Raw genomic sequence first — 21,548 nt, 5'->3', positions numbered from 1 at the left:
AGGCCACTGTGAGTTAAGAACCAAGGAAGTTGTGGGAAAAAGAGTTAAAGGGGCCTGTGCCTGCATCTGAGTATAGTGTGCAAATGAGCGCTTTTTCACAATTTCAACTATGCTATCACTGGCATTTTTGTTGAGTTCCAGTAGCCACATTAGAGCTGGTCAATTTCTGTCCTGCTGAACAGCTATAAGGAAGGGATGAATCAGGCCTTCCCTGACCTAGATATTCATAAAAAAATACAAGATGAAAGTTTAAGTATAACTTTCGATGAGAGAAAAAAATTATCTCTGGGTGATCAATGTACTGTACATTGTAAAGATATGAACAAACTGTGTTGCAGATTCCAGTATTTTTCTGTTCTGAACAAATATTTTGTTTCACCATATCCTTTGCAGACTGACTCCTGAATGATATGATTAGCTTTGATTATATTTACCTGCTGCTCTTTCAGTGACTTAATGGAAATCACATATGTGCTGAGATACAGGTTAATGAGTGGAATTCACAAGGAGTCACAGAGGTGAAGCAAGACTGGATGACGGCTACAGTGCACAGGAAAGTCCAGGTACAAGGTAAGCTGGTTACGGGCTGTAGCGCACAGAAAATCACACAGGTGCTAGGTTTGGAGAAGAGAGGAGAAGACCCAATGCCAGAGTGTGGAATATATATATATTTAAAAAAAAAAAATATATATATATATATATATTAAAAAAGTGGTAAACGCCCAGTGCAGCATAAATCACCATGTGAATAACATATAAAGCAAATACTCCATGTAATCAGTGAACTGCATGTGCCAGCATTAATAGTGAGGATCCAATGTTCCAGCACTGTAGCAACATTCCACCTGCCTACTAAAAAGTAGAGGTCAACAGCTCTTATGTGCAGAACACTGCCTGCAGCCCACAAACAGTCTCAGGATGGAACTCTGGCTCAATATCCTCCTGCCTCAGTCAAAGCCACAACAGCCTTAGATGGCAGGTGCCCCAGAATAGCGGCCAATCACATAAAAATCGCTCTAGCAAACCCCCACACAATATAAGGATGAAAAGAGAGACGATAGTGCATTATCTTAAATTATTTATTTATTCATTAAATGTTATACTCACTAGGGACCTAAAGATGGAACAGCACAAAATTAAACCAAACGCACGCCCTTGTAGACGAAACACATCGGATGGAGCTTGGGGCTGATGTTATTATGTATGCACGTTCAGTTGGTTCAATTATATGCTGTTTTATGTTTAAGTTTCTTCTGAGTAAGAATCAACTAAAGAATGACCTTGTGACATATCTGACCTATGACAATATATTGGTACTACTATGGTAATATGCTGCCATCAAGATTTGGGGGCAGAAACAAGTCCCTCAGAGAAACTGATAAAGGAACGCAATTTTAAAAGGCAAAACCCATGTGGGAATGGTTGCTAAGCTTTCCAAGATAAAATGCCAGCAACACAAGCTGAAGTAATGATTCTGCCAAGGGACAACAGTAGAAACCACACTACAAGAGACTGAAAAGTCCACAAACCCATTTTCTCCAATTGCTTGAAATAGCTTGGTTCCTGTTTTGCTTTGGAAATCATCAGCCAGCTCTAACAAAAGTGACATTTAGTGTATTCCTGTTGTATATCGGCTACAGCATTGCTGGGAAAGGATATGTAGTATGTGAATGTGTGTTTGTATGCGTATTTGCAGCACTTTGTATGTATTGTATTTCTATAAATGTAAATAGTTTGTATATGTAGCATGCATGTTTAATAAAGGAACATTATTATACAACTGGGTAATTTACTTTGTATCTTAAAAATAAAGAATTGTCAGCACTGACTAAATAGGTTAATTTATAGATTAAAGTGCAAGGCTTTATAATATTATTATCTAAATTATCTCCTTTACATTACTTTTACCTAATAAAGTAGCAAAAAGAACAGTGCAAATGCAAAAAGTGCAATAAAATGTAACAGCTTGATCAGACTTACTGTACTTGGGTGCTGATTGGTTGCTATCCAATTAAGAATAGATTTCTAGGGTATTAGGCTTTTTTTTTGGCACCAAGGCCAAAACAGAAAAAGGAAATAAAAAAGTAAAATTAAGTATGAAAAAAATGGAATAATGCAGAACACTATTTTATACATTTTACAGTAGTAAAAGCATGGCTTTTTTCAGCAGGAACACAGGGGAAAGCAGCTCTGACCCCTCCAGCACCAAGACACCAAGGCCAAAACAGAAAAAGGAAATAAAAAAGTAAAATTAAGTATGAAAAAAATGGAATAATGCAGAACACTATTTTATACATTTTACAGTAGTAAAAGCATGGCTTTTTTCAGCAGGAACACAGGGGAAAGCAGCTCTGACCCCTCCAGCACTGAATGTATGTAATGGTGCTGGGGGATCTATTGTTGCTAGGATGGTCTATTGTTGATGAGGGGTCAGTTGTTGCTGGGAGGCATACAGGGAGGGTGTCTATTGTTGCTGGTTGCTTGATGGTCTATAGATACTGGCTGATTGGGATTTACAGTATTGTTGCTTGTGGGGGTTTATTGTTGTTGGAAGACCTATTGTTTCTTGTGGGGGGACCTATAGTTGCTTAGGGAGTAATTTGTTGTCGGATGGTCTATTATTGCTGGATGGGAGATCTGTTGTTGCTGGGGAAGTTTATTGTTGCTGGCTGCACAGGATCTATTTTACTGCTTTAAATATTATCATTAACAACTTCCATACAAATTACTTAACAACACAAAATAATAATTCTGTTCTGTTCTGTGTTCTCTAAAACAGGCAATACTGGGAGGTGGGTAGGGGGAGGAACCAATGGATGATATTCATAGGATGGTGGGGGGCAGGGAAAAAGGGTGACTTGTAAGGGGGAGAACCTGCACCTATTCTATGAGAAATAAATCCCTGAGTTAAAGTCATTAAACCTTATGATTGGAAGTGGAAGAAGTTTTAAAAATGCAGCTAACAATACATTTAATAAAAAAGCTTAAAAAATATATATTTCTCCAAGATATTTTTGCAAAAATAATCACAGGACACTGGCTTTTTTAAAGATTTAAAATATACCCTTAGTCTTCTCTCATTTGTGTTTTAGTTATCTCTCTACATAGGTGGACTTTACAATTGGAAATCCAAGAGAATAAAGTACATAATTCACCTCTACTTAATGCCTGACAATCTAGGTGTAATGCAAAAGAACCGCCCTTCTTCAAAAGCTTCAAATCGTACAAGTAAAATAAATTACCCGTGCTATATCACAACATCTCATTAATCCTTTATTTTTAAGCATCTGTATACAAAGAGCTACCACTTACCGTATTTTTCGCCATATAAGACGCTCCGGAATATAAGACGCACCCAATTTTAAAGGAGGAAAATCTAGAAAAAAAGATTCTGAACCCAATACATATAGTAATTCATCCCCCATATAGTAATTCATCCCCCATATAGTAATTCATCCCCCATAGTAATTCATCCCCCATATAGTAATTCATCCCCCATATAGTAATTCATCCCCCCTATAGTAATTAATCCCCCATATAGTAATTCATCCCCCATAGTAATTCATCCCCCATAGTAATTCATCCCCCATAGTAATTCATCCCCCATAGTAATTAATCCCCCCTATAGTAATTCATCCCCCCTATAGTAATTCATCCCCCCTATAGTAATTCATCCCCCATAGTAATTAATCCCCCCTATAGTAATTCATCCCCCATATAGTAATTCATCCCCCATAGTAATTCATCCCCCATAGTAATTAATCCCCCCTATAGTAATTCATCCCCCCTATAGTAATTCATCCCCCCTATAGTAATTCATCCCCCATATAGTAATTCATCCCCCATAGTAATTCATCCCCCATATAGTAATTCATCCCCCATAGTAATTCATCCCCCATAGTAATTCATCCCCCATATAGTAATTCATCCCCCATAGTAATTCATCCCCCATATAGTAATTCATCCCCCCTATAGTAATTCATGCCCCCTATAGTAATTCATCCCCCCTATAGTAATTCATTCCCCATATTGTGTCAATTCACTTACCTTTGCTCCGCGCGTTCCTTTCGCTGTGTTCCCGCGCCGTTCCGGTCTTCAGGGCTGATCCACGAGCAGAGGGGGTGATGACGTCAGCGCGCACCGCTGGGTGTACTAAGATGGCCGACCGCTCCAGAGATAGGCCAAAGCCGAGGCCTTTCCTTTCCTTCCCATGAAAACTAAATTCAAAAACAATTGACTGTCACAGCATTCCATTTGCAGGCAAACAAAAAGTTGAGATTATTATCATTGATGTTCATAAGTAAAAAAATATTTTAACCCCTTAACCACAGAGGATAAAATAAATCTTAATGCCTGAACACAATTTTGCATGTACTATTTGTTATTTATACTGTCAATGTGTAGTTAAATGCATTTGAATTTGTACAGACAGTTGTTTTCCTTGTGGCAAGGCATGGATTTACCATTAGCCACAGTAGACATGTGCTTAATAACAGAAGAGGCAAAGAGGTGACTTTTACCTGTGCAGTCATTGAACTTTCAGCCCCCATCAAAAGAAGAAAGACAATCATCTCATATAAAGTTATTTACAGTCACTCAAATTTAAAATCCGCATGTTTCAGTAGCTTTCTGTTATAAGTCATGGCAAATAAAAATTGTCAGCACAGTACAAACACCCCACCACCACCACCACCACTAACGACCCCTTTTTTAGAAAGTAGGATCCCTTAAGTCGTCTCATGTCATAATTGTTTTGTAAATTAAAGAAACATACTGGTATTAAGATGAGTAAAATATAGAACTTGGTAATGGTGCACTAGAGAAAGCGTCATCATAGATGAGGAGAAAATGAAGGGTAAGGAACAGGTCACATGTAGTGGAAAGGGGTTAATGTTAAGATGTGCAGGATGAGGGAGATGAGGGGTTAATATAGAAATCACTTGAAAGAGGATGAAGCTGAGATGTACAGAGGAGAATGAGGTAGTGAAAGGGTTAAATAATCTCACAATGAAACCCTCTTCTACAAAGCAGTAGGGAAGTGGTTACGAAAACTGTTTACATTGGGGCATGTAGCCAAACATACAAAAAAAATTGTGGGCATATTTATAAAGCAATGAATGTGACATCAACCAAACATTCACTACAGGTGAAACAATCACTGTAGTTCAAAATATATGCACCAGAAATTTTTACCTGTAGTGTTTGATGAATGTTACATTCATTACTATATAAATACAGTATGCCACTTATTGTATACATACACTTTAGTTAGTGAACAGGTTTTCTTTATGACCAGAGGATCAATCTGTTTAGGTCACATAAAAAGAAAACAATATTGCGTACATCGGCTGAGGCATATTTTGGAATGCACCTCCACACCTTCATATTTTTATACCTGAAATACTATAATTCGTGAAGAGGTTTTCTTTACAAGGACCAGATGAACAGCCTATTTTAAGTCATATAAAATAATTTCTGTGCTCCTTCCCTGCTGTTTCGGGTAGAACTACATTATTTGCTCTTGTTTATTTAACTTTTAAAAGACAGGTACATTTTTCAGTATTAGTTACTAAAATAGGATTATAAAAGACTTGCAGCCAGAACCATAACTAAAAATTCATACAGTTATTTTCATCTGTCTTTTGTATATTTGTACAAAGTAATGTGCCCTCTGTTTCATAATGTTGAAATTCCTCAAAAGAAATTGAAAGGCATATGTCTGGGAAACTGTTGAAAATGCTCTGCTGGCCTTGTAAAGACAGGTCTTCACTACCACTCATCTTTTGTCAACTTGCAAATTTGACAAGTGATGAAAATAGGAGGTCAGCCATAATGTAATTCAATATGTGAATTTCTAATGACATCCAGGAAACCAAATCTGCAAACCAAAGTGGAATGTTGTGATTTTTGTTTGCTGTATCATGAGCAAGAACATATTGGGACAAAACCACTGCATACCATTACTGTACATTTGTGTTCCTTGCAGTTAGATGAAAACCAAATTGACCAAAAATGATTTTATGTCTATCACGTTGCATAAATTATGTCTGAAGCAGGCAAAAATTATAATCATTACATATTAAAATGTATCTGCATAAAGTCATTCTAGGAATACATTTTACAATTTTTATATTCTAATTGGCAAAAAATAACCCTGAATATTTTGAAAAATTAACTTACGAACCTAAAGCTCAAGTGGATAATACAGTAGCAAGTAAAGGGATTATTTCATGATGACAGTTAACTGTCACAGCCAAGGCTCCTGTTCAGTGTTAAAGACTGTCATTGCAGGACTAATTCAATTGCTGAACAGGTATACTCTGCCTTAGATCAAGCACTGCTTCCAGAACCTGAAGTGCTAGATAAAAACCTTGACTGTAGCAAATAACATATGTCCTAATGCAGGGGTGTTAAACTCAATTTCACTGTGGGCTGCATCAACATTATGGTTGCCCTCAAAGGACCATTTGCATCTGTAAGACTATATATGTATTTACTCATGATCATATTAAATGATTGCCTTTTCAGTTATTTATTACTGGTTTTAGTAATAACTAAAGCTGTGAAGGGCAGGTGCAGACCGGCACAGAGCCCATGCACACTCCAGTAGCAGATGATGCAAGTCTGAAAAGTAGGGTCACACATCATTGGTATCATTCACATTCTCTTTATTGGAGACTGCATAGACAGAACATGGTTCTGCCATAGTGTTCTATCTGAGCAGTCGCTAATAAAGTTTCTTGTGGATGATACCAGTGGTGTGCTATTCAGCTTTTCAACTGGCATATATTTGTATTATTCTCATAATAATTATGAGCAGATGTCCAGAGCACCTACCCCCTTAAATCAGATATCAAGAGCCTCCCCATCATCATAAGTCAAGAGTTTCCCACCCTCCTTTACATCACAGTGCACCCCATCCCTTCCCTTGTGTTGCTGCCAAGAAGGAGCTGGGGCTGGAGCTGGGAAGCAAAAATTGCAGAGTCTGGAAGAGGACCAGAGGGCTGGGGTCAGCTGCTGGAGTCTGCTGAATGCTGAGACCAGGGGAATCAGAGATGAGGGGGTACTGTGGCTAAACACAGAGGTGCAGGATCTGTAGAAAGATTTCTGTCCTCTTTTCTGCTGCTGACTGCTGAGATGGGGAGGCAGAGACATGCCTCTCCACTGGTGCACAGAGAAGTGCAGTATCTGGCAGTCTGCAGACTGCTGAGCCATGTGGGGGGCAGAGAGGAGTGGGTGCTGCAGCTTCAGGAGAGGTGCAAGGACCACATGAAATGGCCTGGAGGGCTGGATTCAGCCCCCAGGCCTTGTATTTGACACATGTATCCTAATGCTTCTTTTTAAACTATAGGAACTATAGTCTAGCAAGATATGCAATTGTATTTTTAAATAGAGAATTATTCCAACTAATGACACATCTTTCACAGTATTTTGATTAAAATGAATAATGAAAAAACTATAAAAGAACAGAAAGTTATTTGTAGTATAAAAATAGCCTGCACCATTAATTTTCCTGAACCGTGGATGACTGCACATCTGTCAGAGGTGTAAAAAAGCAAAGCCAAAAGTCGAAAGTGACTAATCATCTTCAAGTGAAATGTATTTCTTCATTTTTTTTCTCTTCCTGCATTACAATTTATACTATATAAATCAAATCTCGTGACATAGGTTAATTACAGACCTAAATTCAAATGCTAATTAATGTTGAATACAACCCTCCAGGTAGTGTTATGCACTCCTATTTGGCATTGCACCATTCATTTAACAAATACCCACTTCTCAGACAGGGAATAGGAGAAAAGGTCATTCTATGTCATTGCAAAAAGTATTGACAGGAACGCTAATCTTGTGTACTTATTGTCATTATGCAAACTAAATTGTGCATTTACTGTCTTATTTCAATACCAAATGGTGACTTACTGTACATTACCATATAAATACATTTGCAAATTAACAGCTATGTGAAATAAGTTTTATTGATGATATCAATTAAATATTTATTTATTTATTATAGGGTGTGACAGAGTAGTATTTTGGGCTGTTTCTGATTACAGACATTATAGTTGGCAAGGGCTCCCAGAATCATGGCTACTTTTTTGGTGAGACAATGGGTTATTAAAAGTATTAGTGGAGATTATTAGATTTTGTAATCTTTTTTAATTGGTACCTGCAGGGAAAGAACTCAGAAGGTATAATAGCTGAAGGGTGGGGAGGGTAGGCAGTAAGTGCAGGAGAGGAGTGCATAGTATATGACAGAGGGCAGTTTATGCAGGAGATATGAAGATGAGGCATGCAAAAGGTTTAAAATCAGCCAGTATGTGCAGGAGGTTTTTGCAAAGGGTATGACAGTGGACTGGTCTGCATAGGGTATGACAGAGACCAGGATGTACTGGAAAGGATTGTGGAGAGCATAGATGGTTCTGTATTCAGTTTGTTTAGTTAAGCTCTGAAAATGTAACATAGAAGCTAATTGGTTGCCATGCACAACTGTCCAGATTATGGATGTTTCAGTCTTGATAAATTCCCCTCAATGTGTGGCAGAATTGTGAAAATGTTCTTGCAATAATATTGACCACACCCAGGTAGAGAGAATGTGTGTGTTTGGGACCTGTCATCATTACAACCGCCTAACAATTACCCATACAGACCTTCAACACTTTAACCTTTCTCTGCTCTACTCTGATGCTGACCACCTCTATGACAAAATCTCACCTTTGTCCTGCCCCTATCTAGCCACTTCTGTCTAAAATAGATCCCTGTATTCCACCCTGGATGAGCCCACCCCTCTTACTACACACAGAATCAGGCCCCGACCCCCACAGCCCTGGCAGACAATACCAGAAGTTTAAAAAAAACACAGCCATGCTCTTGAGCATCTGTGGCATAAGACTAAGTCTCACAAAGACTTCAACCAATATATAATTGCCCTCCAAAAATACAGTTCTTGCCTTCACATTGCCAAGAAGACCTGTTGTATCACTCTCATTAGCACCTTCTCATCCAGTCCCCACCATCTATTCTTTACCTTTAACGCTTTACTGCATCCTCCACCACCTCCACCCACTAACTCGCTCACTGCCCAGGAAATAGTCAATCACTTCAAAAATAAGATAAATACAAGCTGTGATGAAATATGCACTCTATAGATATCCCCCCACTTAACACCCCATATCCACAGGTACACTCAACACTTCCATTATTCAACCCTGATACTATAAACGAGTGAAGCACCCTTCTAGTTTTGCTAGGGGGAGATAAACCCTAATGACTAGTTAGGAGCTGATTAGCATCTTAAGTGAGATAGTCAGAGGGGTCAAATTCTGGTAAGAACTGAGAGACTCTGCAGACCAGCCCCTATTTCCCCCTGCCCTGAGGCAGGACCTCCTGAAAGGACCTCATCCACTCCCCAACAGGAGGCTTGGCAAGGGACTGGACCCCCTTAAAAAGTGTTGGAACCTGCTCAACAGGAGGAGTGTGGTGGTGGGAGAGGAGTGAGAGGCAGGAAGACGTGAGGCTGGAGAAGGAAGGCTGCCAGGAGGCCTAGTGGGATGGGGCCTGGAGCTGGAAGGGAGGAAAGCTCAGGACTCACTGGCCTCCTGAGAGAGGTCCACCTCTATGGCAGGGAAGGAACAGCCCAGATGATAGGCCTGGCAGCAGCAGCCATTCTGCAAGCAGTACAGGAGAGGATCTGAATGAGTACAATTGCACCCCTTGGGCTGATATGGGAAGGAGCACTCTGATGGGAAACCAGATTAGCTCGCTGTTTGTGACTGTACACCTTACTTAACCTCCTCGACGGTATGATTCTTTCCGATTTTTTGTGCTGAAAGCAGTACCATTTTTTTGCATGGAAATATGTAGTTTTTTATTGTAGGCTGTAATTTTTAGGAATAACTCACTGAAATCTGTACGAACAAGAGTCTAGTAAACATTCCGGATATGATAAAACTTGAAACACGAAATCATAAATTATAATTTAATAAATAATCATAAAAAATAATAATATAATAATAAATTTAATTCAATAATATAATCAAACCAAAAACACTGAAATTTGAAATACGGAGGCAAATTCGCACATCGCTGAGCAAAGTCGCAAAATCGTTTTCAGTGTCAGATGACGAATTTCCCCACGAATCATTATCATTCAATTCTGCAAGTGGTTCTGATTTACTATTGCTGTTCTAAAACCGCTTTTGACGTAAAGGGATGCTTTTTGGACGCCATGGACTTTTCTAAGTTTCCAGGCAGAAAGAACATTCAAAATGCAGGCAGGGCACAGGACAAAGCAGTAGGGACAAAATATATGTGAAATGCATTGAAACAGCAATGAGAGCAAAAATGACATTTTTTAAAAATCTCAAATTTCCCGCCGGTTCCGGCGCCCGTACATCCCGACGTCACAGGGACCGGAACACGGAAGCCGGATGCTGGCATCAGCCGGAGGAGATGGCCGGGGACGCTGCAGGGGACACATCGTGGGAGCGAAGGACAAGGTAAGTGCTGCAGGGACTCCCTGAGCAACGCCGCATGGTGAGCCCGAGTGTAGCTCGGGGTTACCGCTCTTGGTATTGAAATTTTCCCCCGAGCTACACTCGGGATAACCGCTAAGGAGGTTAAAGGAACAGGAGCCATATCCCCTGCTCAGGAAGAAAGTTTTTAGATTTCTGGGTGAAGAGGAGTTCATTTAGGGTCTGGGATAGTACAACTGGAGCTGCTGGATAGCACTCCAACAAAGACTGTGACAGAGAAGGGGAGCTGTAAATAGTTTAGGAAGTTGTCAGATTTCGGTCCCATTGGGCATCCTATACATCTCATACCATATCCAAGTTTAATCTCCTCAATAAAATGACAAAACCAATGCTCAAGGCCTGATTTATGTCTACAACTGTAAGCTTGTGTGGAAAATGCTACCTGACTGGCTGTGCAGGACTATAGGGGGACCCAAACTCATCAGCAATCCCTGAGGGGGTAGTGATACACAAGGTTGCTAAACTTTTTCCTAACGCTCACCTAACCACCTGTCCCCTAGACCCTATTCCCTCTTAAATACTGTGGTCAACCTCTGGCTCTATCCTACACACTATTCTAGCATCTTCTCCAACACTCTAAAACATGCACTAGTCATCCCATACTTAAAAAGCCTTCCTTGTGTAAGCCGTGTACCGGGGAGGGCTCCCCAGGATACAGTGAAGTCACGAACGAGGAAAGCAACCCCAACACCAGCTTTTGCCACAAAAGAATTTTACTTAGATGTGGCAAGTAAACACAACCACAAATGCTGGGAACATACAATAAATTTACATACACCCAGCCCAAAGGCTGAGACCCTTGTGCTGCACAGCACGGCGCCTCCTGATGGATGAAGGTAGAAAGTGTAGTAATTTACCTACTGGCGGGCACAACTAAGCTGCCACACCTTACCTGTTATTACCCAAAAAGAGCAAGAATCAGTGTATGGGTGTATGGTATGGGCTAGCCTGCGGTGCAGCACAACAGCTTACAATCTTACACAAATCTACAGTATTCCCCTTCCCATAACTGGTCCTGTAGCACGTGCCTGAGTATTCCTTCTGAGCAAAACGCCAGTCTGGCTTGAGTTTGTAGGGTTTTATCAGCTCTCCAATGTGAAATGTCACTTTAAGTTGTGGAGTCCTTCCAATAATCAGTAACAACACTTGTGGCCTGACACAAACAGAGACCCTAACTAACTAACTATAGGCCTGGCCTCAGTCTCTAGGTGCCAACACTGAAATGAGGTGCGTGCACGATCTTACCGACCCGGGTCTGCTTTGCATCCGCTGGTGACTCTGAACAGAACAAATGTTTCTCCAACAAACTTGCGATATGGCAGTGTATGCTGCATTGTTCCTCTGCTCTCATCAGCATTACTGGCAGCAATCTTCCTTTCTCTGAACAGGATCAGGGTCTTGGCCACGATCAGCTTCACTTAGCTTCAGCTCTGGTTACCGAGGGAAGCTCCCACACCTGGACGTCATCGGATTCTCAGCTCACACAACCCCTTCATTCAGCATCATTCAAAACATGGCTGCAGTCTCCTCTTCCTGTTCACTCCAACTCTGTGTGAAAACTCCACCTCTTCATTAATATACAAATATCTATGCAGTCTGAGGCTGTGTTAGAAAAACAGTGACATCTTGTGGCTAAACCGCAGAATGCCAATCAAAACATTAATTTACTTCCACACAATCAGTGTTCAAACAATGAGAGCTGTTTCCCCATCTCACAGTTGGACCCAACCAATCCAAACAACTTACACCTCATCTCCTTGCTTCTCTTTTCCTCCAAACTCCTTGAGTGCCTGGTCTACAACCAACCGAGTGACCACCTCATCATGAAGAATAACCTTCTTGATCTTCAGTCTGGATTTTGCCCTCAACACCCCACAGAAACTGCTCTCCTAAAACTCAAAAATATACTAGCAGCTAAAACCAATGGACACTAATCTGTACTCCTACTTCTGGACCTTTTGGCTGCCTTTGAGACAGTTGACCACCCCCTCCTCCTCAAAAAACTTTACTCCTTTGATCTCCATGACTGTGCTCTTAGGGTCCCTCAAGCTTCTGTTCTTGGACCTCTCCTATTCCCGATCTACACCTCCTCCGTGGGTCAGCTGATAACCTTTCATGGCTTTCAATATAATTTCTACACTGATGACACCCAAATCTATCTCTCTACCCCTCAGCCCACAAAAACATAAATCTCCTCACGCATCACTAACTTGCTGAATGACATAGTCTGGATGTCACACCACTTCCTAAAACTCATTCTATCCAAAACCAAGCTCTATTTCCTCCCCTACATGCTCCTTCCCTTGACTGCTCTGTTAAGATCAATGGCACAACCATCATTCTGTCCCCGTATGCCAGGGTGCTAGGTGCAATCCTGGACTCTGAACTCTCCTTTGGGCCATACATCCAATCACTTTCCAAAGCTTGTCATCTCAACCTCTGCAACATATCCAAAATATGCCCCTTCCTAAGCAATGACACCAAAAAGCTCCTATTTCACTCCTAGGTTATCTCTCGCCTTGACTACTGCAACTCCCTCCTCATTGGCTTATCTTTACATAGGCTATCCCTCCTCCAATACATCTTGAATGCTGCTGCCAGGCTCATCCACCTTACCAGCCATTCAGTGTCTGCCAACACTCTCTGCCAATCCCTGTATTGGCTGTAACTCACCCCATGAATTAAATTTAAAACACTAACAACAACTTACAAAGCCATCCACAACTCGGCCCCCATCTACATCACTAACCTATTCTCAAAATACCAATCAAATCACTCTCTTAGATTCTCTCAAGACCTCCTGTTCTCTATTTTCTTTGTCACCTCCCATGCTTACCTTCAGACTTCTCCTGACTCTCTCTCATCCTATGGAATTCCCTACCCAAATCTTTCCAACTATCTCCTACTCTGTCAACTTTTAGGCGATCCCTGTATTCTTTTCTTTACAGAGCAGCCTATTCTGCCTCCACCTAACAACTGTTCATGTATTTTCTTCTTCAGTGCATCCTTCACAGGTATTATCTTTTGTATCACTTGACCCTCCCCTTTTAGATTGTAAGCTCTAACGAGCACAGCCCTATGATTTCTCCTGTATTGAATTTGTATTGTAACTGTACTGTTTGCCCTCACGTTGTAAAGCGCTGCTCAAACTGTTGGCACTATAAAAATCCTGTATATTATTAATAAGAAGAAAAGAAACTGCCCAGGAGTTGGATCTGAGTAACTTTTCCAACTACATTCATTTCTAGTAGCACAGAAAATGCACGTTACAATCTCTCCTTATATTATACAGTGAGAACAATTAAACTTTCATTTCCTATGAGTAGCACTGAGGCTGATAACTTAGATCTGGGTTCTGCATTATGCACACGAAAAGCATTTGCAAAAGATCAGCTTTTGTACAGAGAACTCATTGACAACGCTGGCAGAAGATCAGCTTTTATTATATATAGGTTATGCAAAGCTTACTTTAATTATTTCCTGGGAGAAGTCTGTAGAGTGCAAAGCCTGCTTTTTTGACAAAATTTGCATTATTGCTTTCTGAACTAGTAGAGGTTCTAAACAAAGTATGTAGACAATGGTGCTGGATAATTTCTGCAGATGATTTCAATGGGCAAATCAAAGTGATATGTTTTTTTTTTTGTTTGCTGTATGAGCAAGGACATAGTGGTATAAAACGACTGCATGCTATTATGTACATTTGTGTTTAAGGCAGTTAGATGAAAGAAAAACATGGCCCAAAAATAACCCCTCCAAACTCAGTATTAACCCAGCTAGATGTTCATTAAATCCAGAGTTGGCATCCAGGCATAAGCCATGATTTCTTATACTTTGTAAAATTTCTCCAGTATACCTCTATGACTATAAACATGCTTTTCCATACAAAGCTTTTTATTGAGCTGGCATTTACAGTGCATACAATTTTTAGTTTTAGGTTTTCTGGTTAGAAACAGAGCTCACATGTTTGCCTTCCATGAACAAGTTTTCTAATGTAGGTAGAGACCAGAATACTTGTAAGAGAGTCCCCAGGGATATCAATTTGAAATACTGCATTTAGTATGCTGACCCCCCCCAGCACACCAGTTTTGAACACCTCCACAGCATATGTAGGAGGTCCCCATGATCCCTTACCTAGTTCATACAGAATCTGGGTGTTTCACAAAGTCTTAAAGCCTCTTTGTGTATATGTTATATTATGATCCCATTATAATATAGAGCTGAGACAGCTTTTGTAATACATGTAAGGAACCATCATGAATGTTACCCAGAACTTCTTCCCATATATCCTCCTAACTTTGAATGGGTAAGACGTAGATATTCCCTTAAAAGCATCTTGTAACTATTTTGTAACAGTTAGAGATGAAGCTTTTAGTAGAACTAGACTGGGTTGCCATCCTAAATATCAATGTAGGGCCAAAAGCCCCTAGTTTATCTTTATCTTGTACCTGAAAGGCATGTTGAACCTGCCAATAAGAGAGTCATATGGTTTGAGGGATAGGGTACTAATGTTGCAATAGAGAAAAGGATTGCAGTTCCCTTTTGTCCAGCAGTTGACTGTTTTCACATATGACAAGTAATCCATTCCTTTCTATGCCCCAGTTTATTTATTGCCTCAAAATAGGGGTTATTCCAAGCTAGAATGCAGTCTAAAATACCAAACCACCTTCTGAAACTGTCAAGTTGTCCACCAAATCTCAAATCTTATGTATTGAGTTTTAAGTAGGGAATAGCTTTATTGGGAGAGGGGGAACAGACAATTGGTCTCTAAGGTCTCATATAACATGATCCAGTGCGTATGATGACATGTAGAGTGATAGATTATCTCAGGGGTTTGGGAGATATATGCATCTATGCACAGCCCCCCCCCCCCCCATTCCTTGGAATATTGCAGAAATTTTAGAGCTGTTTGTTACCTTAACCCCATTTTTAAAACAGTAGCTAAAGTTTAAAAAAAACTGTCCTGCAGAATCACTGCTTTGCAATACAACACTGGCCCTCTTCTGGGTTGAATTACATCACTTTTTGTGAGCCTCAGGCTCACAGGAGAATGCTGTAAAAAGAGGAACTATGATATTCGGTACCATTCTCTGCAGCATTAAAGTGATTGTAAATGCTTATTTTTTTTTTTTTACTAACAAACAGGTTTATACTTACCTATTCTGTTTAATGGATTTGCACAGAATGCCTCCTAATCTTCTCTTCTGGGGTCTCCCTTCTCCTGGCTCCTACCCTTCATTGAGTGTCCCCACAGAAAGATGCTTTTTATGGGTGCACGCATGCGGGCTATCTCCCAAGCCTGGTTTGGGACAGTGGGACTCAGCCCCCGCCCCACTTTGCTCCCTTTTGCCAATCAAAGCCAGTGAGACCATGAAGTGAAGGGAGAAAACAGATGCGGATATTCTCAGCTCTGGATTGAATGAGGGCTTGGGACAATAAAAGTGAGACTGAGAGGGGATACTGATGCCTAAACATTTTTACCTGAATCCAAGGAATGTGTTTAGGCTTTAGAACCACTTTCAGGAATGGCCCAGTGCTTGAGGAAGAGTGGGGTAGGAAAAGGTGAGTCCACCCTGGAGTTGGGCTTTAGTATCTAAATCAGCAACATAAATGGTGCTTTGTGTGGGTATTTACCCTGTCATGGACTTTCCCTTCTTTTTTGGTGAAACTTGAATAAAATGGAAAGAAATTTATTTAAAAAATCATTTTTAATGTAGCGGTGTTTGCAGCAGCATTGCTAAGTATTTACACTCTTCTAATGCAGGTACTGCTTTTTGTGCAGTTTAAACTTCTCAGTCAGCTGGGTTATCATTAGCTAAAAAAAACCTCAAAGGCAAACTTTTTTCTTACTTCAGCTCAGTGTTGATAGATATACAATTGTCAAATAAAAAATGTTCTGCAATGAACCTTTGTTCAGTGGTATATGTACCCTTGCTCTGTTTTCTGTAGCTGGTTCCTAATTGGAAAAGGCATAGAATTACTGATCTAACGGCTTTGTTTAGCTCAGTCACAGCTTGCCAAGCCCAAATTAGATGTACACTTAGAAGTTGAAACAAAGGATAATAATAAAGCATAGTTGCTGCTAGTTGTTCCGTATCCTTTTTATGTAATGATCATGATATTATGATACACTGCCAAATAATGTCAAAATATCATGATCTGTCTTTGCAAACAATATAATGGTTCATTTCTTTTAGGTCAAAGTGCCCTCTTCTCTTTAGTTTGGCCCATATAATTTTGTTACATAAAATGTTTTAATGGCCCTGAAACGCAGAGGCCGTGCCGATACTAGGAAATCATCCCGGGAAAGAGATCTGGGCCCTGATGAGGAAAGGGAGGCAGCTTTGGACAACCACATAGTCATCTCTCCAAAATGGTGGATAAACTTAAATTTATTTTCACCATAGAAATTCATTAAAACTCTGTAATCTCTCAATTTTTTCATATAAACAAAAATATATATTTTTATATATATATATATATATACACATATATTTATATATATATATATATATATATATATATATATTTATACTAATCTGATATAATACTGCAGTGATGTGCTGACTTTAACCACTTGCCCTCCAGAGGATTTACCCCCCTTCCTGACCAGGCCATTTTTTGCGATACATTACTTTTGCCACTGCACATATTGCAAACTACATACTGCAAACTATCTTATCTAGACCTAAAAGACTATACAACTACAGTACATCTACATTTTGCTGTAGCAATAAACTTTCCAAGTAATTTCCTGCTAACATTCTATATTATGTCAATGCCAGGGTTAGCTACTGCAATTTATTTGTCTGTTAATGTTCAAATATATTAACAGCAACACAGCTTCAGAAATAATAAATGGATGATCAATATTGGAAAATAGCTGAGAGAAGTAATTTCATCATTTGAAAACAAAGTGTATTACGTTCATAAGAATATAAACATTTATTGCTTCTATGAGTGCCTCTGAAGATATGCAAAATAGAGCACTTTCGGTCAGAGCAATCCTAGGGCACCACACATTCTTCATAGTGTGATACTCAAAATAACTCAGCAGAAAATAAACCTGGGGCTACTTGTCATATCTAATGACATAAGAATACAAAAGTTTCATTTCAAAATTGCAGGAAATAAAAGAACTTTAAAAAGAAAATAAAAAGTAGTAAAGATAGTGGAAGCCTATTCATATGTGCCATCTGCCGTTTATGGATTCCTCTGTCAGGGCTGAGGGATCCCCTTATTAATGACTCAAATATAAATTTCTACATGATAATATGATTTATTCCAACTGCAAGACATGTGAATCATTAAAGTCAGAGCTAAGTCAGAGCTCCTAATCTGTATATTTTTACAGGTCAGTGACTCTGAATGTACTGAAACCATTGGATCAGCATAAGAGCCAGGGAAATTGTATTTTCAAGGCTGGCAGGCTTTGAAACATGCCACATGATGCTTTGCTTCACGACTGCGGCATTGTTAACCTCCCTAGCGGTATAATTATTTCAGATTTTTGGTGCTGAAAGCAGTACCATTATTTTGCATGGAAATATGTAGTTTTTTTATTGTAGGCTGTAATATTTAGGAATAACTCACTGAAATCTGTGCAAACAAGAGTCTATTAAACATCCCGGGTATGATAAAATTTGAAACACAAAATCATAAATTATAATTTAATAAATAATCATAAAAAATAATAATATAATAATATTACATTTAATTCAATAATATAATCAAACCAAAAACACTGAAATTTGAAATATAGCGCCAAGTTCACACAGCGCTGAGCAAAGTCGCAAAATTGTTTTCAGTGTCTGATGACGAATTTCTCCACGAATCATTATCACTCAATTCTGCAAGTGGTTCTGATTTACTATCACTGTTCTCTAGCTGATCTAAACCCGCTTTTGACCTAAAGGGACACTTTTTGGACGCCATGGACTTTTCTCAGTTTCCAGGCAGAAAGAACAGTAAAAATGCAGACAGGGGACAGGACAAAGCACTAGGGACAAAATGTATGTGAAATGGGTTGAAACAGCAATGTAAAATCATTTTGAAAAAAATTAATTTTTTTTTTAAATTTTCAAATTTCCCGCCACCGGCGCCCGTATGTCCCGACGTCACAGGGACCGAAACACAGGAGCCGGATGCTGGCATCAGCCAGAGGAGATGGCAGGGGACACTGCAGGGGACACATCGCGGGAGCGAAGGACAAGGTAAGTGCTGCAGGGACTCCCTATGCAGCGCCGCATGGTAAGCCCGAGTGTAGCTCGGGGTTACCGCTTTTGGTACAGACATTTTACCCCGAGCTACACTCGGGAATACCGCTAGGGAGGTTAAGTCAGGCTACAGAGTATGACAGGCTGCAAAGCCTATCAAACTCACCCATTGAGATCACCAAGGCTGCACTGTAACCATGAGCCAAAAATCTGGCTTGCAGTTGCTGCGTGGACCCACAATGTAAAATTGCTGTTTAGCAATTAAAAAAGTTAAAAAGAAAAACAGGCATTATTTATTTTATTTTAGGTACTTATATAGCGCCGTCAATTTACGCAGCGCTTTTTACATTTATATTGTACATTCACATCAGTTCCTAACCCTCAAGGGGCTTACAATCTAAAATCCCTAACTCACATTCATACATACACATACTACACATGCTAGGGCCAATTTAGACAGGATCCAATTAACCTACCAGCATGTCCTTGGAGTGTGGCAGGAAACCGGAGTACCCAAAGGAAACCCACGCAGTCACAGGGAGAACATACAAACTCCAGGCAGGTGGTGCCATGGTTGGGATACAAACCAACTGCCAGGTGGAAGTGCTAATCATTTAGCCACTGTGCTGCAACAGCAGCTCTTTCCAAATGCCTGTCAGTTGCTGATATATCAACTTCTGAAAAGTGATCTGCTGTAAGTTTACCACCTGTCTAAATGAGCCCTAACAAGACATGTAGTATTCTTACCCACTTCCCGACCGCCCTATAGCAGAAATACTGCTACAGGGCGGCATGGGTGCGCACAATCACGTATATACATGATTTTGCATTTCCCGGTAGGGGCACATGAGGGCTGTGCACATGCCCTACCCGCACCACCCTTCACGGCCGTGGCTGTCAATCAACGGGTCCCAGCTAGTGATTACCCGCTGGTGCCTGGTGATTACCGAGCATCTCTTATGGGGAGGAGGACTGTTTTTTATTAACAGTTCTTCTCCCTATCAGCTCGGGCACACTGCTTTCGATGGCTGTGCACAGCACAGCTATCCAAAGCAGTGTGCTTACAGTGAAGTACACTGACACTGCCCCCTAGTAAAACACTCCCTGCACACAGTTAACCCTTTGATCACCCCTCATGTTAACCCCTTCCTGCCCAGTGCATTATTACAGTGTCAGTGCTTTTTTAACACTGATCACTGTATTGGTGTCACTGGGGATGTCAGTGACACCAAGTCAGTTCCCCCCAGTGTCAGAATGTCTGCTGCAGTCCCGCTATAAGTCGCTGATTGCCGCCATTACTAGTGAAAAAAAAAATTCCAGTACCTATACCGCCACTTGTAAACGCTATAACTTTCATGTAAATCAAATAATTTACAAGTATTGGGATTTTTTTAAGACATGTAGCAGAATATAGTTTAGCCTAAATTTATGATGAAATTTGATTTTTTTTAAATTTGTTACTGGACATGTTTAATAGCAAAAAGTCAAAAATATTGTTTTTTTCTCAAACTTGTCGGACTTTTTTTTTTATAGCACAAAAAATTTAAAAACACACAGGTGATCAAACACCACCAAAAGAAAGCTCAATTTGTGGGAAAAAAGGACATGGTCAGGAAGGGGGGGGGGGGTAAATCCTCAGGAGGGCAAGTGGTTAAACTATTACTACATCATGCTTTTAAGTTTTGAATTCTGCTGGCAGTGAGAATACAATAGCCAGCAGGGGAGATTCATTAATCAACACTGTTCAGCTTAGATAAAGGAAACTGTTAATTTATTTAAATTAGTCACTGGCTAAACATAAAAATCTGTATTTATGACCATGGTGGGAATCTAGTTTCTCAGATCATCCACGATGCCACACAGTAAGAGCCAAAGGGCTGCAGGTTCATTACCAAGTGCCTAAACTTCAAACTATTGCTACATGGACAAAAACATTATTGAGGTCCATGGGCTTCAGTGGCCCAGTCCCGTTGGACACTATTAAAGGTGATTGGGATGCTTTGAATATCAAATTGAGCTCTGGAAGGTTTTACCCTGTTTGTGACCAGGACATTTTTTTGGTATTCAGCACTGTGCTACTTTAAGTGGCAAATTCCATGACTGAAAATGAAAATCTTTATAATTTTTTTTCACACAAATAAAGCTTTCTTTTGGTGCTATTTGATCCCCAATGGCTTTTTTATTTTTGTTTTGTGTGTGATATAAACGAAAAGAGACCATTTTTTTTAAAGGATATTTTCTGCTTTCTGTCATAAAACATATTCAATAAAATCAAATTTCATCATAAATTTAGGCCAACATTTATTCTGTGACATGTCTTTGGTAAAAGAAAAATCCTGATAAGTGTATATTATTTAGTTTGTGTGAAAGTTATAGAGTCTACAAACTATGGTAAAGATATTTGATCATGATGTATTTACAGTGGAATCTCATTTCTTGAGGCCTTGAAATGCCAGGACAGTACAAATTCCCCCCAAATTACCTCTTTTTGGAAAGTAGTCAGGCTGAATCATTTAGTAAGAGGCGTGGCAAGTTTTTATAAGTAATTTTTTATCACTGTTTTTAGAAAATGAAGAAATTGAATAAAATGTGTTTGTTTTTTACAGCATCATCATATGCCTGATGTAGCGGTGATCAGGGACACTGGTGACAGTATTTTAAAAATAAATAAATACTTTTTTATTCAATTAAAAAAATATATATTTTTTAAATTTTTTAAAAATGTTTTTACTTTTTTTTTACATATTTTCACCATAGTAACACTGTTCTACTCTTGGGGGGGTGATCAGTGATTTTTTTTCTT

The sequence above is a fragment of the Staurois parvus genome, unplaced genomic scaffold, assembly GCF_062004578.1.
Source record: "Staurois parvus isolate SC_StPar_1 unplaced genomic scaffold, SC_StPar_1.0 ptg000019l, whole genome shotgun sequence".
Classification (NCBI taxonomy): Eukaryota; Metazoa; Chordata; class Amphibia; order Anura; family Ranidae; genus Staurois; species Staurois parvus.
This window is presented reverse-complemented; position numbering follows the sequence as displayed.